This window comes from Nannospalax galili, unplaced genomic scaffold, assembly GCF_000622305.1.
Source record: "Nannospalax galili isolate Female #2095 unplaced genomic scaffold, S.galili_v1.0 scaffold199, whole genome shotgun sequence".
NCBI classification, from domain to species: Eukaryota; Metazoa; Chordata; class Mammalia; order Rodentia; family Spalacidae; genus Nannospalax; species Nannospalax galili.
Genome location: NW_008343559.1, coordinates 1,393,021 through 1,415,041, shown reverse-complemented (window position 1 = coordinate 1,415,041; position 22,021 = coordinate 1,393,021). Strand labels below are relative to the sequence as shown.

The window sequence follows — 22,021 nt, the reverse complement described above, 5'->3', positions numbered from 1 at the left end:
TTTAAGCAGGACTGAGGATCAAACTCAGGGCAAGAGCTCTACTACTGAACTACACACCAAGCCTGACAAAAACAACTTAGTATTTCACATTTTAATTGAAAAATTAAGAGCTCCTAGATACAGTTAGTGACTTTTTTGTTTAGTAGGTACAATCTTGTCACCTATATGCTTTACCTGTTAAATTCATTCCTTTGGTAAATACTATGTGTTAGATCATAGTCCTGTCCTTTTAAGAGTGACACTAAGAGGCCAGATCCACAACCTGAAGAAATCATGCCACACTCTTCCTTGGTTCTCAAGATTTTTCTTTGAAGGCTCTCCTCTGGGCCTCCCATCATCCTGTCCATGGTGGCTACCTCTCTTACTTTATCACTCTTTTTTTTTCTTGTCTTTTTGAGACAGGGTCTCTTGTAGCCCCAGCTGGCCTGGAACTCACTATGTAGACCAGGCTGGGCTTGAACTCATGGAGATCTGCCTGCCTCTACCTCCTGAGTGCTGAGACTAAAGGCGTGCGCCACCATGCCTGGCTTAAGCTAACTCTCTTAACACTCATTTCTGAAGGATAATTTTGTGTTAGCTCCTGAACCAACCCATGTGCTTCTTCTTTTTCTAGCAAACACTCAGTGGCTTCCAGATAAACTGAAAGATTATTGACACAACAAAACATTTTAATGTCCAGAATATAATGATTTATAAACTTTAATTTGCTTTGTTTATTTACTTAGTTATGTGATTAGCAAGTATGAGTGTTTGCATGCATGAAGATGAGGAAAACCTGTGGAAGTCCGTACTCCCCTACCGCTATCTGGGTCCTGGGACTGAACTCAGGTCACCAGCCATTAGGCATTTGTAGTAAATGCCTTTACTTAATGAGCCATCTTACCCGTCCTGATTTGTAAAAATTTTAGGAAAGTGGACTTAGAAACAGTCATCTGTGCCTGGGGAATGCTGAACATTGGTAATTCTACTGATCTCATTAATGCAAATTAAATTTATTTTACAGTTGTGACTTTACTGGCAACGATCTGTGTGTATACTCTGAGACATCACCAATTACTGGCGGCTTTGTTATAGGCAGATACTGGGGTCTCATTGGAACTTCTAGGTTCCTGTGTCTTGTAAGAAGGAACCGGACCAGGGATGTGCAGATAGTGGCTGAAGCAGGGATAGCTCATCAAGAAGAAAACATTTCAAAAGCAGAAAATGGGCCAGAGCTGGGGAACAGGGTCAGAGGCTGAATGGAGCAGTATAAAGAATTGAGACTTTTATAACTGTGGTTTTCGGGTCATTTTCATAGAATGCACTTTTTCTGTGCATGTCCTGTTATATGTCAGCCTTCCTGATGAGGGGTTTTCAGTGTCTCTCTTCCAACTGGCTGTAATAATATGCTAATTTTGATCTCACGTTCTACCCAACTCTCCTGCTATAGTATGGCTAACTATTCTGTTCATGTCCAAGAAGGCCAAAATCAGGGAGGCAGACATGAAAAATTTACAATCAGAATGAAATGGGTGAACAATTAGTCCCATGGTCCAAATTCATCCTTTACTAGATCACCTCTCATGTAAGAAGACAGATTTGATTTACAGAACTATATAAGGCTTCTGACCCAGGAAATGCTGAATCTGAGAATGCACTGCAAAAGCTTAACTTTGCTTCTGACTTTTGTTAAGAAAATTGAGCTTCAATAGCAGTTATATGGAAGAGTCTAGTAAAGCCACAAACTGGAAGAATACCATTTAAGTATTCTAAGGGATTTTCTTTATTTTGGATGAGTAGGTCTACTGAACTCTGAATAAGCAATACTAACAAATGTGGGTCATAGATCAGTTTACAATACGGAAATATATACCTGTTTAAGTAGTCTTTGCTGCTGGGAGAGAGGATCCTCAGGGATCCTAGTATTATTTTCTGCTGTTCCATGTTGTAACTCTAAGGCTTAAGCTCTCAGGCTCTAATCAGTCCCAAAGGGATAAAGACAGTCTAAATATATCTATTGATCACTTAAAAAGTACGTTGAGTGATGAAACGACTATAAAGCTGAAGGAGTGCAAGTTAGTGTAACTATGTACTGTACAGCTTCCTGACTGCTGTCAACTGCTGCTTCCTTTTGGAACATGAGAAGGTGGAATGAGGTGTACTTTCTCAATGAAGGTGCTGCATTTTTGTGTTCCATTATTAGAATCACATACTTCATACCAAACAAGAACAAAAGATGAATGAACATAAGCAATATAATTAGACTGAGTCATTGGCATCTTTAAAAAATATTTTATTATTTTTATGTGTATACATGTATTGCCTGCATGTATACAAATGCACCTGTGCTATGCAATGCCTGCAGAAGTCAGAAGAAGGCACTGGATCCTTTGGAACTGGAGTTATGGATGGTTGTTAACTGCCATGTGGGTGTTGGGAATCCTCTGCAGGAGCATCCAATGCTCTTAACCACTGAGCTATCTCTCTGGCCCAATCATTGGCATCTTTACAGAGTGCAGAATACAAAGAGGATGGGGATTTGAGTTCAATTTTATACTTAAGAAAAAAGCACAAAGACTGGAAGTGACATGGCTCAGCAGATAAAGGCTTGCTGTTGAACCTACCAACCTGAGTTTGATCCCTGGAATCCACATGGTAGAAAGAGAGAATCAATTATCCTCTGACTTCTACATGTGCACATGCACACATACAAATAAGTAATAAATAAACAAATGAAATAAAAAAGAAAGCACAAGGTGAAAAGGTAAAATTATTCTATATTGTTAAAGTATTTTGGTTGATTTACAATTCTTTCATAAAGAAAAAAATTGGCATCATGTGAAAAGCCTTGTAGTTTGACTATCCATAAGCAGACCACTCAATGCTTCATTTTCTCCACCTCCAACCACCTTTCCCCATATCTGTGTCACCTGTTTCTATGCCCCATAAATATTCCTAGACCCTATCCTGTGGAGACAGATATGCTATTTGGAGCATCTGTCTTCTCATGTTTGGCCACTCCACAAATAACTCTCCTTTGAAAAGCTTGACCTTTCAGTGATAGGCATACTGCATGGTGGGCAAAGTGGACCTCTCTTGGTAACACTTGGGACAGACCATCTTGAGAGAGTTCTCTCTCTGTCTCTCTGTCTCTCTCTGTCTCTTTCTCCCCCCTTTTCCCTCATGGTACTGGAGATTGAACTCAGGGCCTTGTGCATGCTAGGCAAACACTATCACTGAGCTACATCCCTTGAAAACATTTAAGATAGGCAAGGATGTTTAAGCAACATCAAATGTGGAATAATAACCTTTGCTGCTCCCCTAATATATCTGAGAGAAAGGACTATAAGGTAGGCTTGAACTTATGTGGTAGCTAGACTATAGCTCAAAAGTGTCTAAATTTACAACTTTTGTTAAAAATGCCATGCTTTTCAGAGGCAATGGAATTCAGAATGAAACAAAAACTGTGACATGAACTTGATTTTAGTCACTGCTTACTCAAAGCAGTCTTCTTTGTAAAAAGATACTTTCTAATAAAGGCAATATACATTCACCGAAGGAAAACAGACCCAGAAACCCACAAAGAAGAATAAAGAATTGTCAGAAGCAATTCCTTTTAAGTAGAGCCAATGGTTTGAGATCTAGAAATCAGGGCATAACACCAACATGGATATTTTAAAGAAACTGGACATTAATAGAAGTTGATCATTAATAACTTTCCTAACTAGATGCTACTCAGAAAAAGAAGTCCTGTTCGTACAATGTATCCTGACTGGTTTCTGGGAGAAAAATCAAGGGAGCAATAGGCAAAGATGAGAGGTAATGTAAGAATGCCACAGGCCCACAGCAAAAACTTCAGTTCTCTTCCTACCAAACTACTCTCCTTGTTCAGAATTACGAACAACCAACCCCTCCTCAAGTTGACTGTAGACCGCCTTTTCAAAGTGATTTCATGAGGAAGGAGCAGCAGCAGAAATGCGAGTGACTCAAGGGGCCAGATTCCCTATTCCTGGTGCTGTAACCAGCTGAACTTGCCCTCTGACCTGCAAAGTCTAATAGAATCAATATCTCCAAAAGACGTCTCAGCAGTTAAGAGCGCTGGCTGCTCTTGCAGAGGGCCTGGGTTTGTTCTCAGCACCCACATGCAACTAACAGCCATCTATAACTCGAGTTCCAGGGGATCTGACGTCCTCTTCTGACCTCCGTGGGCACTGCACGGCATGGGTACACTTACGTGCAATGCAGGCAATACACTCATACACATAAAATAATAAAAAAATTATACATATATATAAAGATGTCTATGAACGTGCGCTGATGTGGAACTTGAGCTTCAGAAAACATTAATGTAAAAGTCTTCCCTTCCAGAACAAAGAAAAGGCAACATGACACAATCAATGTCTATGTTCACATGCATGACCCTGTCACAACTCTGTAGCACAGAACACCTAATTAGCATGTATGTTAGCATATAGGAGAGACAAAGGAACTAAAATGTAAAGGGGAACTTAGAAAACCCTGGTATGGCAAATCCTGGCTGTGTTCGGGGCTCAGTCTTTGGATGTGAATTCACTGAGCCAGTACCAGCACAGGCAAACACTGCTTCCTGGCTGAAACTTCAGTGTTCCCTCTCTCTGTATGAACATTCCCAACGCAAGATCGCCCCGCCGTTCCTTTCCTGCTTCTGGGCAAATCTCAGAAACTGAAGACAATCAAAGGCAAAGCTGACCCCTTTTGATGATTTCTGAATCTCTGAGGACCACTGGCCTGTGAGCACCAGTAAACAAGAAACCGCAATCAGTCCTGGAATGGTGACCGGCAGTGAATCCTAAGCCCGAGCATGTTCCACAGAAATGCAGAGCAGTAAAAGCAGTGTGAATTACGGGACATTATGGAGGTTTACCATTCTCTCCCCCTTCAAGTTTGTACTTCAAACTGAAGAGCTGCATAATTACATACAATAAATTCCATAATCCTGAAAGCACTAGAAAAAGACCAGATGAAAGAAGGAGATTGGTGGTTTTAGCCATGCTAATGTCATGAGTATATAGGCATAGTTTAATTTACTACAATTTAGGTTAAATTTAAAATCCAAATTCTTATTGCTGTATTAAACAAACATTTGATTTTGTTGCCTTCTTTGTTCTTTAACCATAGTTATTCAGGGTGCACGGGGAAATTGCCAGGATTTCTGTTTTACTCTTCTATCTTATTTCCTGAAGAAATCTATTTGATTATGATTTTTTTTTTCTTTGCAGAGGTTTCAGAGTCTGGTAGACACATTAACCTGATTAATCCCTGTGAAAACCACAGTCCCTGGGAGAACTGCTGTGCAAACCTGATCTCTCACATTTTGGCCCTTCTGCTCTTTTATTTACATACTAGGGAATATCCTGGATGTAAAATGTCAACACCAAATCCACTTTTCCTTCATCATCACACATTTCCCCTTCAGTGTTAATGGAGCCACCAATGTCTTGGGTTCACAGGTGGACAGCATCTAAATAATCTGAGTCTTTCTTTGCTTCCCAAGGCCAATATTGAAGTCTTGTTCTTCTTTTCTAATAGTGTTTAGTGAACCCACAGGTTTATATGGGGTTGTCTTTTCATCAGGATTAAATGCATTTGCACTACTGTACAACCAATCTCTGTCAGAACTCAATCTTGCAAAATTGAAACCATATCCACTAAACAATAATTCTTCACTTTCCACTCCCCAGCTCCCGATAACCACCATTCTACTTTCTGTCTCTGTGAATTTGACTACTCTTGGTATCTTATCTATGTGGAATCCTGTAGTGTTTATTATTTTGCAACAGGTTTATTTCACTTAGTGTGCTTTCAAGGTTTATCCATATTGGGGCATATATCAGCATATCCTTATTCAACACTGAAAAATATTCACATACACACACACACACACACATACACCACGCTGTGTCTCCCTATCTGTGCCTCAAAGATATTTGGGTTGCTTATGCATTTTAGCTAATGTGAATGATGATGTCACACTTAAGTTTTAAAAAGTAACTTCCTTCTAGAGTCTTAGGTCATAGCCTGAAAATAAAGAACTTCTAAAGATTTTTATTTTCTGCTGTGAATATGTCTAAAATGTTTATAGCTTTTTTCTTTTTTTAGAGCTCTGGTTACTCAGTCTACTGTACAAATGCTGATATTACCTGACAGTTTTAATTGTTTGCCCAAAGTCTTTGCTTAAAATAACGGGAATACAGATCCCTCAAAGGGAATCTAGAATCTTTGTTTTATTCACTAATGTACCCAAGTACCAAGTACAGTTCTGACTATGTGGTAGACTCTTAATAAATGAACCTCTAAGTCTCCAATTCTGACAACATTACTGCCTGCTGGGGTGACCTCTGAATGGTTCTAGTATTTATACTTATTTTAAAGCTGCATTTCACTCTACTCTTAAGGCTCACCCCACCAATCCTGTACAGCAGCATCTAAGGCAACTGAAAAATAAGTCAGAGTAAGAAATATCAAGTTCTGGAAACACGAAAGAAACCAAGACTAGAAAGACATTACCAGCTTTAAGTCCAGTTATTTCACTGAAAGAAAAAATAAAGGGAAAAGAAAGGGCTGTGCTTTCCTTCAATTTGACAGATAATGACTGGAACATGAGGCTCAGTACCGAGTACTGTGGGGCTCTCCCTCCCCTCGCAGGCCGTTGGCCACCGGTCCACGAGGACAAAAGTGACGAACCGGGTCAGGATGGCCAGTGAGCACGATAGAACAAAGTCCTTCCGGGGAGGCAGATTCAGCGATACAGCTCCATTTATTCAGTGGGGGTTAGGGAAAATATAGTGTGGAGGCAGCAGCCAAAGCTTCAGCTGATAGGTGCTATGCCTAACATCATATTGAAAAAACCTGGGGGCAGTTTTATTGCTGGTAACTATGCCAAAGGTCATGTTCCAAATAAGGTCAGGCATTGGTGCTTGGCAGCACTTTCCAGATAAGTCAGGCAGAGAGTAGGAGGCCCCCTGCTGAGAAAGGGAGTCCTTCCATATAGCACTGAGCCCCTTAGAGCTATCTGGACAGGGAGGACTACAACCTTAGCAGCAGGATCCCCCAAGAGAGTACCACAATCTAAGAGGCAACATGAAGTGGAAAGCATCCAAGGGAAGATTGTGGTGTTTCTAAGCCACATTACAGTTGTACCTGAATAGATAATCGATGTGACTCTTAGCATGAGGTTTTAATAGCCAAGAATAGACACAAACTCCAAGAATTTGTTCATTTGGATCTCTCACAGAACTGTGCTCCAGAGCCAGGCTTCACTCACTTTTATTCAAACAGTGTCTCCAGCATCAACTGGAGAAACTATAAGCTTGGATCTACCTTATCTTATCAGATAATCTTACTGTTTGATCCCTAGGCCTAAAATATCTCATATACACAATGTCAAGCATTCTCCTCAATTATTCTGTTTTCAATGAGGCTATTTCTAGTGCTTTGAAATGCTAATTCAAGCAAACCCACATTCATTCACTATCTAGGGTGGAGGGCAAAATAGAGTCTTGAGGGATCAAAGTCAAGTGCTCAGGTCACAAAAGCACAAGGCTCAGTGAGCTTGTCTGCATTATAAATAGTAGCTCTTTTGGTGTAAGATTGAGTAAAAGTCAGTCCAGATTCTGTTATTGCTACAGTAGACGACAAGAAGAGTTATAAAAGGCTAACCCAGAAAGTCTTGCCAATAAATATCAGATGTATTAATTAAGAGTATGGCTCAGCAGTCAAGAGCATTGGCTATTCTTGCAGAGGACCTGGGTTAAGTTCCCAGCACCCACACTGTTACATTTAGAAGAGCAGAAAAAAGAAGTTTAAAGTTAAGAAATAAGAGCCAGAGCCAGACCTGCAACAGGCAAAGAATATGTTCCTTTTATTCAGAACATAGCAAAGGGCCTCTGCTGTCCATGGAAACAGGGGTCAGCAAGCATAAACAGAGAAATCTGGATTTATATATGAACTCTGCTGAAGGCAGCTGTAGGAATTTGCTCAGTGTCAGGTGTCAGGGGTCAGTATCCTTGGGGTACTTGAGGGTCTCCTTCCTGAGGTTATTTTCTCAGGATGAGCAGGCAGGTTATGGTTTGGCACAGCAGGAGTTAAGATGACTCTACAAGCAGTCTCTCTTAGCCAGGGAAGTGACCAGTTGATAAGTCCTGATCAAAGGCCAAGTCACCAATTTGGGCCATTTGGCTACCTTGAGGAATTTATGTCTTTAAGGAATCGTATGGTTCTCCTGAAAGTTACACATTCTATCACATATAAGGGCTAACAACCATTTCAAACTCCAGTTCCAAGGTATCCAATGCCCTCTTCTGACTGCCAACAGTATTTCACCCATAGGTGCATTTATATATGTGCAGAGAAAACACCTGTACAAGTTCAATACTTGAGAAAATAAAAAAAATATAATCAGTATCATTCGTTTAAAACAATAAGGCTGGGCATGGTGGTGCACACCTTTAATACCAGCACCAAGGAAGCAGCGACAAGCAGATCTCTGTGAGATCAAGTCTAGCCTGGACTACATAGCAAGTTCCAGTCCAGCTGGGGCTATAGTCAGACCCTATCTCAAAAAACAAATAAAATAAAATAAGTAATAAATGAATAAAACAAAGAAATAAAAAGAAATAGTACCTCCTTCACTTACTAATTTAAAAAATGGATATTTTGGCCTTTGCTTTTTTTTCCTTATCTTCTATTTTTTAGTATCTCTCATTGTGATAAAATAGATGTAACATAAAAATGACCATTTCATTAGTTTTTACTGTACAATTCAGTGGCATTAAGCTCATTCACTCTATTGTGCAACAATCACTGTCATGTGCCTTCAGAATGTTGTCACCATCCCTGAGACTCCCCTCACATAAACAGTGCAAATCCTTGTTTCAAACCTTGAGAACCACTATTCTACTTTTGCACTCTATAGATGGATATGTGTGTGTGTGTGTGTGTGTGTGTGTGTGTGTGTGTGTGTATCAGTACTCTGTTCCTCTTTCAGGCTGAAGAGTATTTAATTGTAAATATATCCACATATTTTGTTTATATATCCATCTCTCAAGAGTTTTGGCTTGTTGTTTCCTGACTATTGTGAATAATGTTTCTATGAACATGGAGGTAAAAATATGTCTGTGAGTTTTTGCTTTCCGTTCCTTTGAGTAATCCTTTAATTGGAACTGATAATCTTTTTGTTTTGGGGGACTTAGCACATTGTTCCCCATTTCAGCTGCACCATTTTATTTTATTTTATTTTTATTTTTGAGACAGGGTCTCCCTGTAGCCCCAGCTGTCCTGGAACTCACTATGTACATTATAAGGACCAGCAAGTGCAGTGGGTGAAGGCACTTGCTGTCAATCCTGACAACTGGAGTTCAATCCTCAGGACTCACATGGTAGAAGGCAAGAACGGTGTCCCACAAGTTGTCTTCTCATGTCTACACAAAAAATATGGCAACACACACACACACACACACACACACACACACACACACCACACACAAATAAATGTAAAAAACATTCTAAGGACCCTATATCTTGGGGCTGGAGAGATGGCTCAGAGTTAAGAGAGCATATTGCTCTTGCGGAGGATCTGATTTTGGTTCCCAGCACTGATGCCAGGTGGCTCACAACTGACTGTACTTCCAAGCTCCGAGGGATCTGCAGCCTCTGGCCTCTGCAGGTAACCCCCCCACAACGTACACATAATTAAAAATATTCCCAAGGGGCTGGAGAAATGGCTTAGTAGTTAAGAGCACTGGCCGTTTTTGCAGAAGACCCAGGTTTGATTCCCAGCACCCACATGGTGGCTAACAACTGTCAATAATTCCAGTTCTAGGGGATCTGATGCCCTTTTCTGGTCATTGGGCACTGTATAGCATGGGTGCACTTACATACATGCAGACATAAAACTCACACACATAAAATAAGTAAAAAATTTAAACATCTTTTAAACATTAGATTTTATTTTATTATCTTTTTTTTTGTCTTTTTAAGACAGGGTCTCCCTGTAGCCCTAGCTGGCCTGGAGCTCACAGAAATCCACTTGCCTCTGCCTCTCAAGTGCTGGGATTAAAGGCATGTGCCACCACACCTGGCTTTAAAATCTAATTTTTAAAAAGAAAAAGATCTAAGAATTAAAATAGTCCTATTATAAACATGCATTGCAACATAGAGGAGATATCTGTATTTTGAAAGAATTGGAAAGAAAAACAACAAAAAGAATAAAGTAAAACTAAGTATTATAGTTTTCATAAAAAGCAAAGACAACTTCTAATTAGCCATCATATTGGTGCTAGGAACTAAACGTAGGTCTACAAGAGTACCTAGTGCTCTTAACCACTTTGAGACTGTACTTCAATGTGTTGCTTGTGGTGGACTACTCAAGTGATTGCCCAGTCTTACTTCTAAATAGGCTTGGACGATAGGTATACACCACTACATCAAACTAGAGAATTTTTGCTTTAAGAGTGAAGACTGAGAACAAAAAATGATTTGGGATTTACTCATAGAATTCAATTTGGTATCTTCTGGATTAAGAAGATAAAGTTGAAGAACATTCTAGCTATAAAAACTTACCATTCTATTAAAAAAGATAAGCATATATACAGGAGGTCCACACAATGACATTTTTAAACTATTTATTTTGGCTCCAGTGTAAGTTTCCCAGTCTAACATTCCAATTATTTATACCTTTCTTATGTTCCACAAATATATGCTGCCTTCTCCTTTCTCAGACTTTTACGCCCTTGCACGTACAATGGCAGTCTTCTGCGCCCCCTTTGCACCTGCTGGTTCAGCTCAGTTCAGTACACATATCCTAAATGCCTTCTGTGTGACCATGGTTACAACAAGTGCCAAGGAAGCCAAAATGGGGACTAAATCTTGAAATGCTAGCCTGAGAAATTTTCTTGCAAAGCTGGAGCCTGGTGAGCAAGGAGTTGGAAGGCCCGAGACCCTTTGAAGATCTGCGGCAGATAGGAAGCTTTGATAGATTGTGTTGGGTTAAAACACAAGCTTTTGGATCCTTCTAATTGTGACTTACTTATCTACTGCTAACCAGTAGACAGTTCATGAGAGAACTGATTTCTTCCAAAAATTATTTGTGAATGACACTTATAAAAATAAAATTAGAAGATAAACCCTCTTTTATACATCAGATTACTTATGGATATCTGGAAGTTCTGACTTTATAACTCATGTTCTACCATGAAAGCAAGAATTTTAAATATACAGAATCTTGTATTCTGCATATTTTGTTAGAAAACAATATGTGACATAATTTTATAAATGTGTTAAAGTTTTCAAAGACCAAGAGAATAAGCCACAGACTAGAAGAAAATATTTGCAAAAGATATACCTGACGAAGGACTGCTAATCAAAAATAAAGAAGTCTTAAGATTCAAGTGAACAATGAACATATGGGCCAAAGACCTGGATGCCTTAAAGTATAGATATATTTTTGGCTCAAAATCGAACATCCCATGTAAATGGTAAATACAATTCTAATATAACTTCTTTATAAGGATTTAATAATCCAATGAAGCTGAAGATGTTAGCTAGACTTCTTACTGTGACATAGTACAGGCAATCATAACATATAAAAAGACATAAAAAGACGATTGATCACTGACTTAGTAATACACTACAGTATAAAAATTTATTTAAAAACATATGGGTAACTATCTAAAAATTTCAAGTCAATTCCACTTTATAGAAATGAATTCAAGAGAAGATATTAGTGACAATAGTACCGGACTACATCTTAGAGCTATTTTTCACATTTGTAAGCAATGAATCAAAGGGTGGACGGATAAAAACAGGACACAAACAGCCCATGGCTCTATCCAAGAATCCTGAACATAAGCAGCTCTACAACTGTATGTCACATAATAGGAGAGATTTCTTGGACACGACATAAGCTGCTCTGCCTCTGTCTTGTCTTTAAGGATTTATGGCAGTGCTCCAACTAAAGGGCTATCCCAGAGACCATGTGTGGTGTACATATTTGCCATTCCTACTGTGGTAATGGTATAAATAAATCATGGGCTTGGGTCAGAAGATCCAGCCTGTAATGTAGTTCATGGACCCAGCAATACTATCCCCTAGGACTGTGCACTTTATTACAACAGACCTCAGAACAAGATATAATTTCCTGACTTAAGAAGTGGCTTTTAAATCAGGATACCTGGACAGCCCAGGAACCACTTAAAAAATACAATAGGTCTTAACCAACCACTGAATTTTAGTGCCAGCTGCACTTGCTTGAAATCTGTTCCTTTTAACCCTAAATACTAAATTCAAAATGATACCCATATGAAGTATATTACTGTATCAGCAGTAGTGTAGAATTAATTTAATGCCTCACATCTTATCTCTATGGTTCCATTTTCCCTGACTTTATTTTTCCACAATAAAAATAATATTCCACATATAAGTAATATTCCACATATCCACCCCCCCTCCACCCCCTGCTCCAGTTGGCCTAGAACTTGTTATGTAGACCAGACTGGCCCCAAACTTGCTGGGATCCACCTGCCTCTGACTCTGAGTACTGGAATTAAAGGCACGCACCACCATACCTGGAAAGAACTTGTTACTCTTTAAGTTCTACGAACAACCACCAAGTTGTCTTGTATGTTTTCAACTCGTTGAATAAAATCCTTAAAGTGACTAGAACAAAGACAACTATATTTCTCAGCAGCAAAAACTTTAAAGACAAGATCCCACACAGTTTCTAGCTAGAATAAAGCATTCATCTTAATCAGTCTTCCTTTACAGATTTACTGACACCTCTAAGTGAAGGACTAGTTGCATACTAACACTCTTTTGTGTTTCTTGTGTAGCCCTGGAGAAAAAGAAGCGTGAACTTTGCTATTATAAATACAGGAGTTATTCCAGTACCCTGGTCTTCTTGGGCCAACCTAGGAAAATTTGCTTAATTTAATAAAGATGACTTGATATATAAGTTGTGGACAGTTTCCTGTTTATATATATATATATTACTCCACAGTAGACAAGGACTCACCTCCCTGGGGCAGTGGGTTAAAATTTTTTGACATCAGATTTAATGTTTTAAAATTTCTTCTTTTATTTACTTTTTATTTATTTTAATTTATTTGTGTGTGTGTGTGTGTGTGTGTGCGCGCGCGCGCGCACATCCATGCATGTGGAAGTCAGAGGACAACTTGCAGAGGTCAGTTCTCTCATTTCTCCATGTGGGTCCCAGGGATTGAACTCAGGCCATCAGGCTTGGCAGCAAGTGCTTTTACCTGCTGAGTCATCTCATAAGCTTCACCCTTAATGATAATTTCTTTAAATTCTTTTTGTAAGCACTTCTGATGTTCATTTTCCTGTAAATAAGCAAAGACTTTGGGCAGATGGGACAATTTGACTCCCTAGGTAGCAGACAAGCTACCCTTCTGCCAACACCAGGTGTTTTGAACATTCCACAGACACCTTGAGACAACTGCATGACTATATAGCTGATTGTCAGTTTCTGAAAATGCAGTCTCAGCCAAGACTATTTCAAATGGTCGGCATTAGACTTTTTGCTATCAAAAGCCTCCATGAATTCTAGATGACCCTGTAACCATTTCACCTAGTCCAAAAAGGGAACATCTCCCTTAGTGGCTTAGCAGAGGGACTGCTGTGACTGGTGTGAAAAAGGCAAGGCCGTGATTAGTGCAAACACAAACCCTGCATGTGAGGTAATCTGTGATTGGCCCAAATACCCTTCTCTGGCTATGTAGCAGGCTTCTTAGGTTCACTCATGTTGGGTCAGATATGACACAGTCCTGAATTGACACATGCTCCTGTGCTGCATTTTTTGGTGCTGCAACATCAGGCCCAACAAAAAATTTCTCTCTAGCAGTCCTTTCTTGCCTATTGTCAGGACTGCATGCTGAGCTGGTAACACGAAGAAAAGCAGCAGAGATGGCACAGCAGCTGTCACCATAGAGGCAGTAATGGCTGAGCAGTCAGCTGGCCAAGCTGTGGAAATGGCATGGGAGCAGGTTATTAGACAGCTGAAAAATCATCTTAACAGAGTGGCCAGGGTAGGGAGAAGGATGGTGAAAATAGACAGTAAGAGAGGAAAACAGACAGAAAGCCGAGGATGAAGGACAAAAGGCTGTAAGGTGGCAGGAAAAAGAAACCATGGATCCTGGTTGCCTCAAGAGTTCCAGAGATCTGTCAAGTCTTCAGGTCAAGGAACTCAGATGCTCATGGCCAAGAGCATAATAATGGCTGGTGTTTAGGGCCAGGAAATCTCAACTTCCTAAGCTGATGCAGTCAAGGGCTGAGGAATTATGACTTCCTGGGTTCTAACACATGTAGCACTAAGGGTATTGATGCCCAAAGCCTGAATGAAAATTGTAAATACTAGAGGGCCCTGCCTGCTGTTAAAATTTATGCATGTACACCAGTCAGATCTCAAAATGTCAATTTCCTTGCTCATTAAAAAAATATACCTGGGGGCCAACGAGATGGCTTAATGGATAAAGGTGCTTGGCTCCAAGCCTGATGACTTGAATTTGGTTCCTGAAACTCATGGTGGAAGGAGAGAACTGGCTTCTGTAGCTTTCTACTTATTTCCAACATGTTCAATGTGGCATGTGTATGAAACACACACACACACACACATGCACATATACACAAATTTATTTTAAAAACATTAAAAATATATATAGTTGGGGGCTGGAGAGATGGCTCAGCAGTTAAGAACACTGGTTGTTCTTGCAGAAGACCCAGGTTCGAATCCCAGCACCCATATGGTCGCTAACAACGCAATACACTCATACACATGAAATAAAAATAATAAATAAAATATTTAAAAAAAAATAGAGAGAGAGTTGGGTGTGGTGATGTAATCTGTAATCCCAGTACTTGTAGGGCTGAGGCAGGATAAACCACCCCAAACTATATATGAGATGCTGTTTCAAAAAAAAAAATCAAGGACTAGGTATACTGCTCAGTGGTAGAACACTTGCCTAGCATGCACAATGTGCTGAATTCCACCCTAGAACTTGGAAAAAGAAAAAAATCTGTCACATGCTACAATATTGGCTAAACCTTGACGACTATGCTAATCGAAATGAGCAAGCAAAAAAAAAATTCACCTTATGAGAAGTGTCTAAAGCAGCCATAATCACAGAAACAAAATGTAGAATACTGCTTGCCAGAGGCTGGGGGAGGGAAAAGAAGAATTGTTTAATGAGTACAGAGTTTTTTTTGCAAGATGAAAATATTTTAGACAACTGTTTCACAAAATTGTGATTGTGAATATACTTAACACTAACAAATGGTACATTTGAAAATTGTTGGGATTATACATTTTATGTTCTACAACTATTTATAATAAATAATTTTAATACAAACTAAAACTTCAAATTATAAAAAATATGGTAAATATTCACAGAGAATCCTTACAGAAGTATATTCTTGAGCCACATCTGACACATAGCACACACTGAATATATTCTAATGACTGCACACAGATTGAGTAACCTGGATTTCTCTAACTAGAAATTTCTATCCCTAGAACACAGTATCTGTTTTGTCATATATTTCCTATAGTATAGAATGAGTGGCCATTTGAGGGCAAATAGAAATGTGGTAGAATAAAGTGAGAACATATTATTTTGAGTTAAAATACAAGAACTGGAAAAACATCATGTCCTTAACAAAAGAGGAGCAGATAAATAATGGGGGACATATTGTTCAGTGAAATAGTATGTTGTTATAAATAATAATTCCGCTTGACATTAATTGATTTAGAAAGATTTTAATATTTACTGGTAGGTAGGGAAAATCTTGATGTGAATATAAAATGCAGCTTATATTGTCATATATCAAATAATCAGTTTTAGGGAGGATCACAAGTGATTTTTACTTCCTTCTTTATGAAATGTCTGAATTTTTACAAAGCACGTAGTATGCTTATAACAAGAAATACCAAATCTTTCTACTTTAGGAAATAAAAATTAGGAGAAAGAGTGCAGGGAGATAGGCAGCAGGTTGAGTGAGCTAAATCTTAACCTTTTATAGTACAGGAAGAACAAGAAATAACTTTATAGGGCTAAAGTTTGCGAATGATGCTTTAACCTTATGAAAAAACAAGTCACTGTAGGAAGTGATCCTGGAGGCAGAGGCAGGAGTAGTACTGGCCTTTCTTATAGGTCTTCTGGCACTGTTCACTTTTTGTCTTTGCCATGTATATGTTACTTATAAATTTCACTAGAGAAACCATGGAAAATAGTATTTACAAAGTAAAGCTACTGCTCCTACTTATGTAATAGGTGATACTGGTTTTTAGCTGTTACACAAAGGACATTGTTAAAGCTTCAGGGCTGAATCCACTGCTGCTGGGTTCAGGGTCTAAATATTACCACCTCAGCTTTTACAGTTGTCTTCCATTGGGAATTGTTAAGCTATTCTCCAGAATTTCTTTAAAAGAGAAAAAAGGCAGAAGAGAAAACATAGGTCAAAGATCCTGGGAGCTTTTAGCTTAAATCATCTCCAACTCCTCCCTTTACTGCAATCCCCATATATTCCTCTGTCATTAAATCTTCTGCTTATTCCACTTCCTCAATATTTCTTCATCAGCTGCCTCTGACATAATCCTCATTCATTTTCTTCCCTTAACGACTTTAACATTCACTTTTGGGGGGGCATCTTAAGAATTCACATTTCCCCTTTCAGGGAGGTAAGATCTGGAACGGGATGAGGTGACAATGGCAATCAAGTTCTAGATTTGTTCTTTTTCATATAGTGGTATAGATGGGACCATGGCTCACTTTATTACAGTTTTAGTTTCTCCCACTATAAAATGAGTGTGATGAAGGCAGCTCTCTCACAGGCTGTGGTGAGGCTTTTTAAAGTTAATATACACACTTGGGAAATATAAAACAGTATTATAATTGCTTTACTTAGTGTATTTTGTATTCTAAACTATGTGTGTGGCTGGTTTTGTTTGGTTTATGACAGTGTTTTGACATATGAGATAAACTAGAAATTAAGAAAAAAGTTATTTCTAAGATTAAAAGAAACCAAACTAACTTCTACATAGACATTTATTCACTCATTATGTAAGCTTTACAGAGTCAAGAATGAAGAAGACAAAGACTCCTTGTCTCCCTTGGGAGCAGAGACTGTCCTATTCATGCCTCTACTGTCAGCAAGCAGACGGCCCCTACCACTGACTCCAATTGCTCCTAATTCAGTAGGAAGAAAATGTATGCACATGGTTTTAAAATGTTAAGCAGTAAGACAGGTTTAGGAGCAAACTTCAAGGTAGAGCTGGCTTCCTATTATATTGTCATTGTTCATGGAAGAGGTATCACCTCACCTGAGGGGGTCACAAGGGAAGGGGAGAAAAGGAGAAAGAGGAAAAAGTGTGGAAGGAGAAAGACTACAAGGGGGGTACTCAGTGCTAGGGAATGGGGAGCAATAGGAAAGGATCAGATTATAAAGAATCTTCATTTTTTAAGGGGAAATAATAGGACTACACACCAAAAAGAAAAGCATTAACCCAAAAGAGCTTGAAGAAAAACTGGCAAAGGACAAAAGTAGAAATTAAGATGTTGCAAAAATACAAGAAATGAAATAGAACAACTGCTATGGGGGGAAATAAAAAGATATGAGGCCATTTCACAACAACAGGATATATGAATGAAGCAGTAGTGAGTGACAGGTCAAAGAAAGAAGTTAGGAATGAGCTATTTGTTTCTGGCTATTTGTGAGTCACATTTATTGATGCTAAAAACACTGAAGACTTTCGAAAAGCAAATGATAAGCACACTTTTAGGTATGCCAAGACTGTGGAATGTTCAATAGATCACATATGGCTGATGGCCAATACACAGGTCTAGAACCTAGAAGACAAATGTGGACTGATCAGAGTAAGCTACCTGTGTTTGGAAGGTGTCAGCACTGATGTCATTATATAAGGCAAAATAATTTGGAAGAAAGCTTATGAAATAAGAGAAGTGCAAACTAACCCATAGAGCTTCAACTACAAGGGAAAGAAAAAGCAACCTTTTAGAGGACAGTTAAAGAGGTAATGGAAAGTCAAAACAATTAAAAGCAAAAATAATCCTGTCAGTGTGCAGAACTTATTACACAAGAATTGCATGGAGAATGGATATTGTTTAATGGTTTATAATTATGTGAATAAAGGGTCTTTACCTAAAAAATACAAAATAGTTACTACAAAATAGTTTTATAAGAACCTCACCATCAGAGTATGAGATATTATTAGTCATGAGTCTGTAAGGCACATGAAAATTATAATTGTCACTTTAGAAGAAATGTCTTACATTTTTGCCTACAGTAATTGTTCCTTGATTCATAGTTATAAATTGGAATTAACTAATAAACTTAATAAACGTAGGATATAAGATTTACAAACCAAGCCTTTAAGATAGGAGACAAAATAATTGCAAAATGTGCTAATCTTTAATATTAGATATAAGCAGTGTTAAATATTTTTCAAAACCTAGAATTTACAGATCAGTGTCCTTTAAAAATCACATTCATTCATTCATTCATTCATTCATTGTGTGTATGTAGGGAAGGTGTAGTAAGGGCCTTTACCTGCTGAACCATCTCACTAGCCTCTAGGGATCAGTGAGTATTAATGAAGGTATGTGCTAGGTCACATTTACCAAGAACAGAAACATCTTGGGTCCTAGTAGGATGCCAGTCAATTTAATATATAATACCCACAGAGTTTTGACATTACTATTCACAAACAGCAAAACTAAAAGTTACTGAATTTTCTTTTTTTTTTTCCATTAGAATTTCCCACTTTATTCTGTGTACTGTTAGTACAAAGATAAACTCAAACATGCATTTGTTAGCCTCAGGGCTCTCAGATGTGGTGGGGAGGAGAGCAAAAAATGTCCATCTTGTACAGGAGTCATCTGCATCCTCTATATGGGGAGAAGGTGAGAGAGGGGCCCAGAGGCCAGAGAGCCTGGTACAGCATTTCACATCTGCACAGGGATTCTGTGAAGTCCAAGTCACACCCCCCTCCCCCCGTTTTTTTCTTTTAAAAAAATATTTTATTCCTCTGCTTCCCTGGGCTTGCACTACCCGCTGGTCTCTCTCAGGGGTAAGTGGATCCGGCCCACCAAGCCTTGACTCTCCAGCCTCATTCACCCTCCCATCTCCCCCGTCCCACTCCTCCTAGCCTGGGTCCTGTCCCATTCCTTGTCTTGAGGCCCCAGACACCTGGAAAACCACCACCGCTTCCCATCCCTTTGCATCCAGACCAACCCAGTTCCTTCTCATGGCCCCAGAAGCCCTCTGGGCCTGGTGCCTCCCTCACTTCCCTCTGCTTCCCTGGGCTGGACAGCCCACCAGCTTGTTTCCTGGACGCTTGGGCTGACCTCTCACTCGGGGCCACCACTGCTTCGTGATCCCTTACATGCAGACGGACCCAGTTCCTTCTCGGGGTCCCCAGGAGCCCTCTGGGCCTAGTACTGCCCTCACGCCCCTCTACTTCCCTGAGCCTGCATGACCCGCTGGCCTCTCTCCAGGGTAAGTCCATGGCGCCCTCTCTGCGTTGACTGCCCCAGCCTCATTCACCCTCCCATCTCCCCCGCCCATCTCTCCTCCTAGCCTGGGTCCTGTCCCATTCCTTGTCATGGTGACCCAGACATCAGGGAAACCACCACTGCTTCCTGATCCTTTGCATCCAGACCAACCCAGTTTCCTGGACACCAGGGCTGACCTCTCTGCCCGGGGCCACTACTGCTTTTCTTTCAGGTTCTTTCTTTTCTTTTACCTCCCAGGTTCCTTTCCATTTTCCTGGTTCCTGTAGTTATGTCTGGATACATACTCACTTATCAGGGTTTGGTTCTAGGATCCACAGGAGGGAGAACATACCTCGATTTTTTTTCTGAGTCTGTGTTACTTCATTTAGTATAACAGTTTCTAGTTCCATCCATTTACCTGCAAATTTCATGATTTCATCTTTCTTTACTCCTGAGTAAAACTCCATCATATAAATGAACCACATTTTCGTTATCCACTCGTCCATTGAGGGACACTTACGTTGCTTCCTCTTAGTTATTGTGAAAAGAGCAGCAACAAACATGGACGTACAAGTATCTCTGCAGTAGGATTAGTTTTTTAGGTATATGCCGTGGAGTGGTATAATCAGATCATATGGTAGATTCATTTTAGTTTTTTAAGAGTTCTCCACACTGCTTTCTGTAGCGGTTGCACCAGTTTGCAATCCTACCAGCAGTGATTGAGCATTCCCTTCTCCCCATATCCTCACCAGCATTCGATGTCATTTGTTCTCTTGATCTCAGTCATTCTGACTGGAGTAAGATGAAATCTTAAAGTGGTTTTAATTTGCATTTCCCTAATTATTAGTGATGTTGAACACCTTTTAAGATGCTTCATAGCCATCTTTACTTCTTTGGAGAACTTTCTGTTCAGCTCCTTAGCCCATCTTTAATTGGGTTACTTGTTCTCTTGATTCTGTTTTTTGAGTTCGTTATATATTCTGGATATTAAACCTCTGTCAGATGTGTCACTGGTGAAGGTTTTCTCATTCTGTGGGTTTTCTCTTCACCTCCCTGGTTGCCTCCTTTAATATACAGAAGCTTTTTAGTTTAATGAGGTCCCATTTATTAATTCTTGTCCTTGTTTACTGAGCAATTGATGTCCAGTTTAGAAAATTCTTTCCTACACCTATATCTTTTGGTCTTTTTGAGACAGGGTCTCCCTGTAGCCCCAGCTGTCCTGGAACTCACTATGTAGACCAGGCTGGCCTTGAACTCACAAAGATCTGCCTGCTTCTGCATCCCAAGTGCTGGGACTATAGGCATGTGCCATCCTGGGTTGGAATTGACTTTTGTGCAAGGTGAAAGATAGGAGTTTAGTTTCATTCTTCTACAGGTGGAGATCCAATTTTGCCAGCACCATTTGCTGAACATGCTGTCTTTCCTCCAGCGAATGTTCTTGGCCCCTTTGTCAAATATCAGGTGGCTAAAATTGCAATTACTCATATTTGGGTCTTCAATTTTGTTCCATTGGTCTATGGGTCTATTTTTATGCCAGTACCATATTGTTTTTATGACTATAGCTCTGTAATACAGCTTAAAATCTGGTATAGTAATCCCCCCGGCATTGCTCTTAGTGCTCAGGGTTGCTTTAGCTATCTGAAGTCTTTTGTGCTTCCATATGAATCTTAGGATGTTTTTTTCTTCAATTCTGTGAAAAATGTCATGGGGATTTTGATTGGCACTGCATTGAATCTGTAAACAGATTTTGGCAGGATGGTCATTTTCACAACATTAATTCTTTAAATCCATGAGCATGGGAGGTCCTTCCATCTTCTGATGTCTCCCTCAATCTCTTTCTTTAAAGATTTAAAAGTTTCATTGTAGGTTGTCTTTGGTCAGATTTATTCATATATATATAGCGGCAATTGTGAATGGGAGGGTTTCCCTGTATTCTTTCTCCAATTGCTTGTTATTGGTATATAGAAAGGCTACAGATGTTTGTAGGTTAATTTTGTAACCTGCCACTTTACTGAAGGTGTTAATAATTTCTAGGAGCTTTCTGGTGGAATGTTTAGCATCTCGTAGATACAATATCTGCAAAAAGGAATAATTTGATCACTTCTTTTCCAATTATTACTCCTTTAATTTTCTGCTCTTGTCTTATTGCTCTTGCAAGAGTTTCAAGCACTATGTTAAATAGAAGTGAAGATAGTGGACAGCCTTGTCTGGTTCCTGGTTTCAGTGGGAATGATTCCAGTTTTTCTCCATTTAGAATGATGATGGCTGGGTTTCTGTTATATATGGCTTTAATTATGTTGAGGTATGTTCCCTCCAGTCCAATTCCCTCCAGGACTTTGAACATAAATCCATGTTGAATTTTGTCAAAGGCCTTCTCTGTGTCTATTGAGGTGACCATGTGGTTCTTGTCTTTAAGCCCATTTATATGATTTATGATGTTTATTGACTTATGTATATTGAACCATCCCTGCATCTTTGGGATC

General features: G+C 39.4%; 1 protein-coding gene across 11 annotated transcripts in view; it reads right to left on the bottom strand.

Annotated features, from left to right (window-relative positions):
* Positions 1 to 22,021, bottom strand: part of Erc1 (ELKS/RAB6-interacting/CAST family member 1) — a 537,557-nt gene that overhangs the window by 103,327 nt on the left and 412,209 nt on the right. The gene's annotated exons all lie outside the window — the stretch shown is intronic.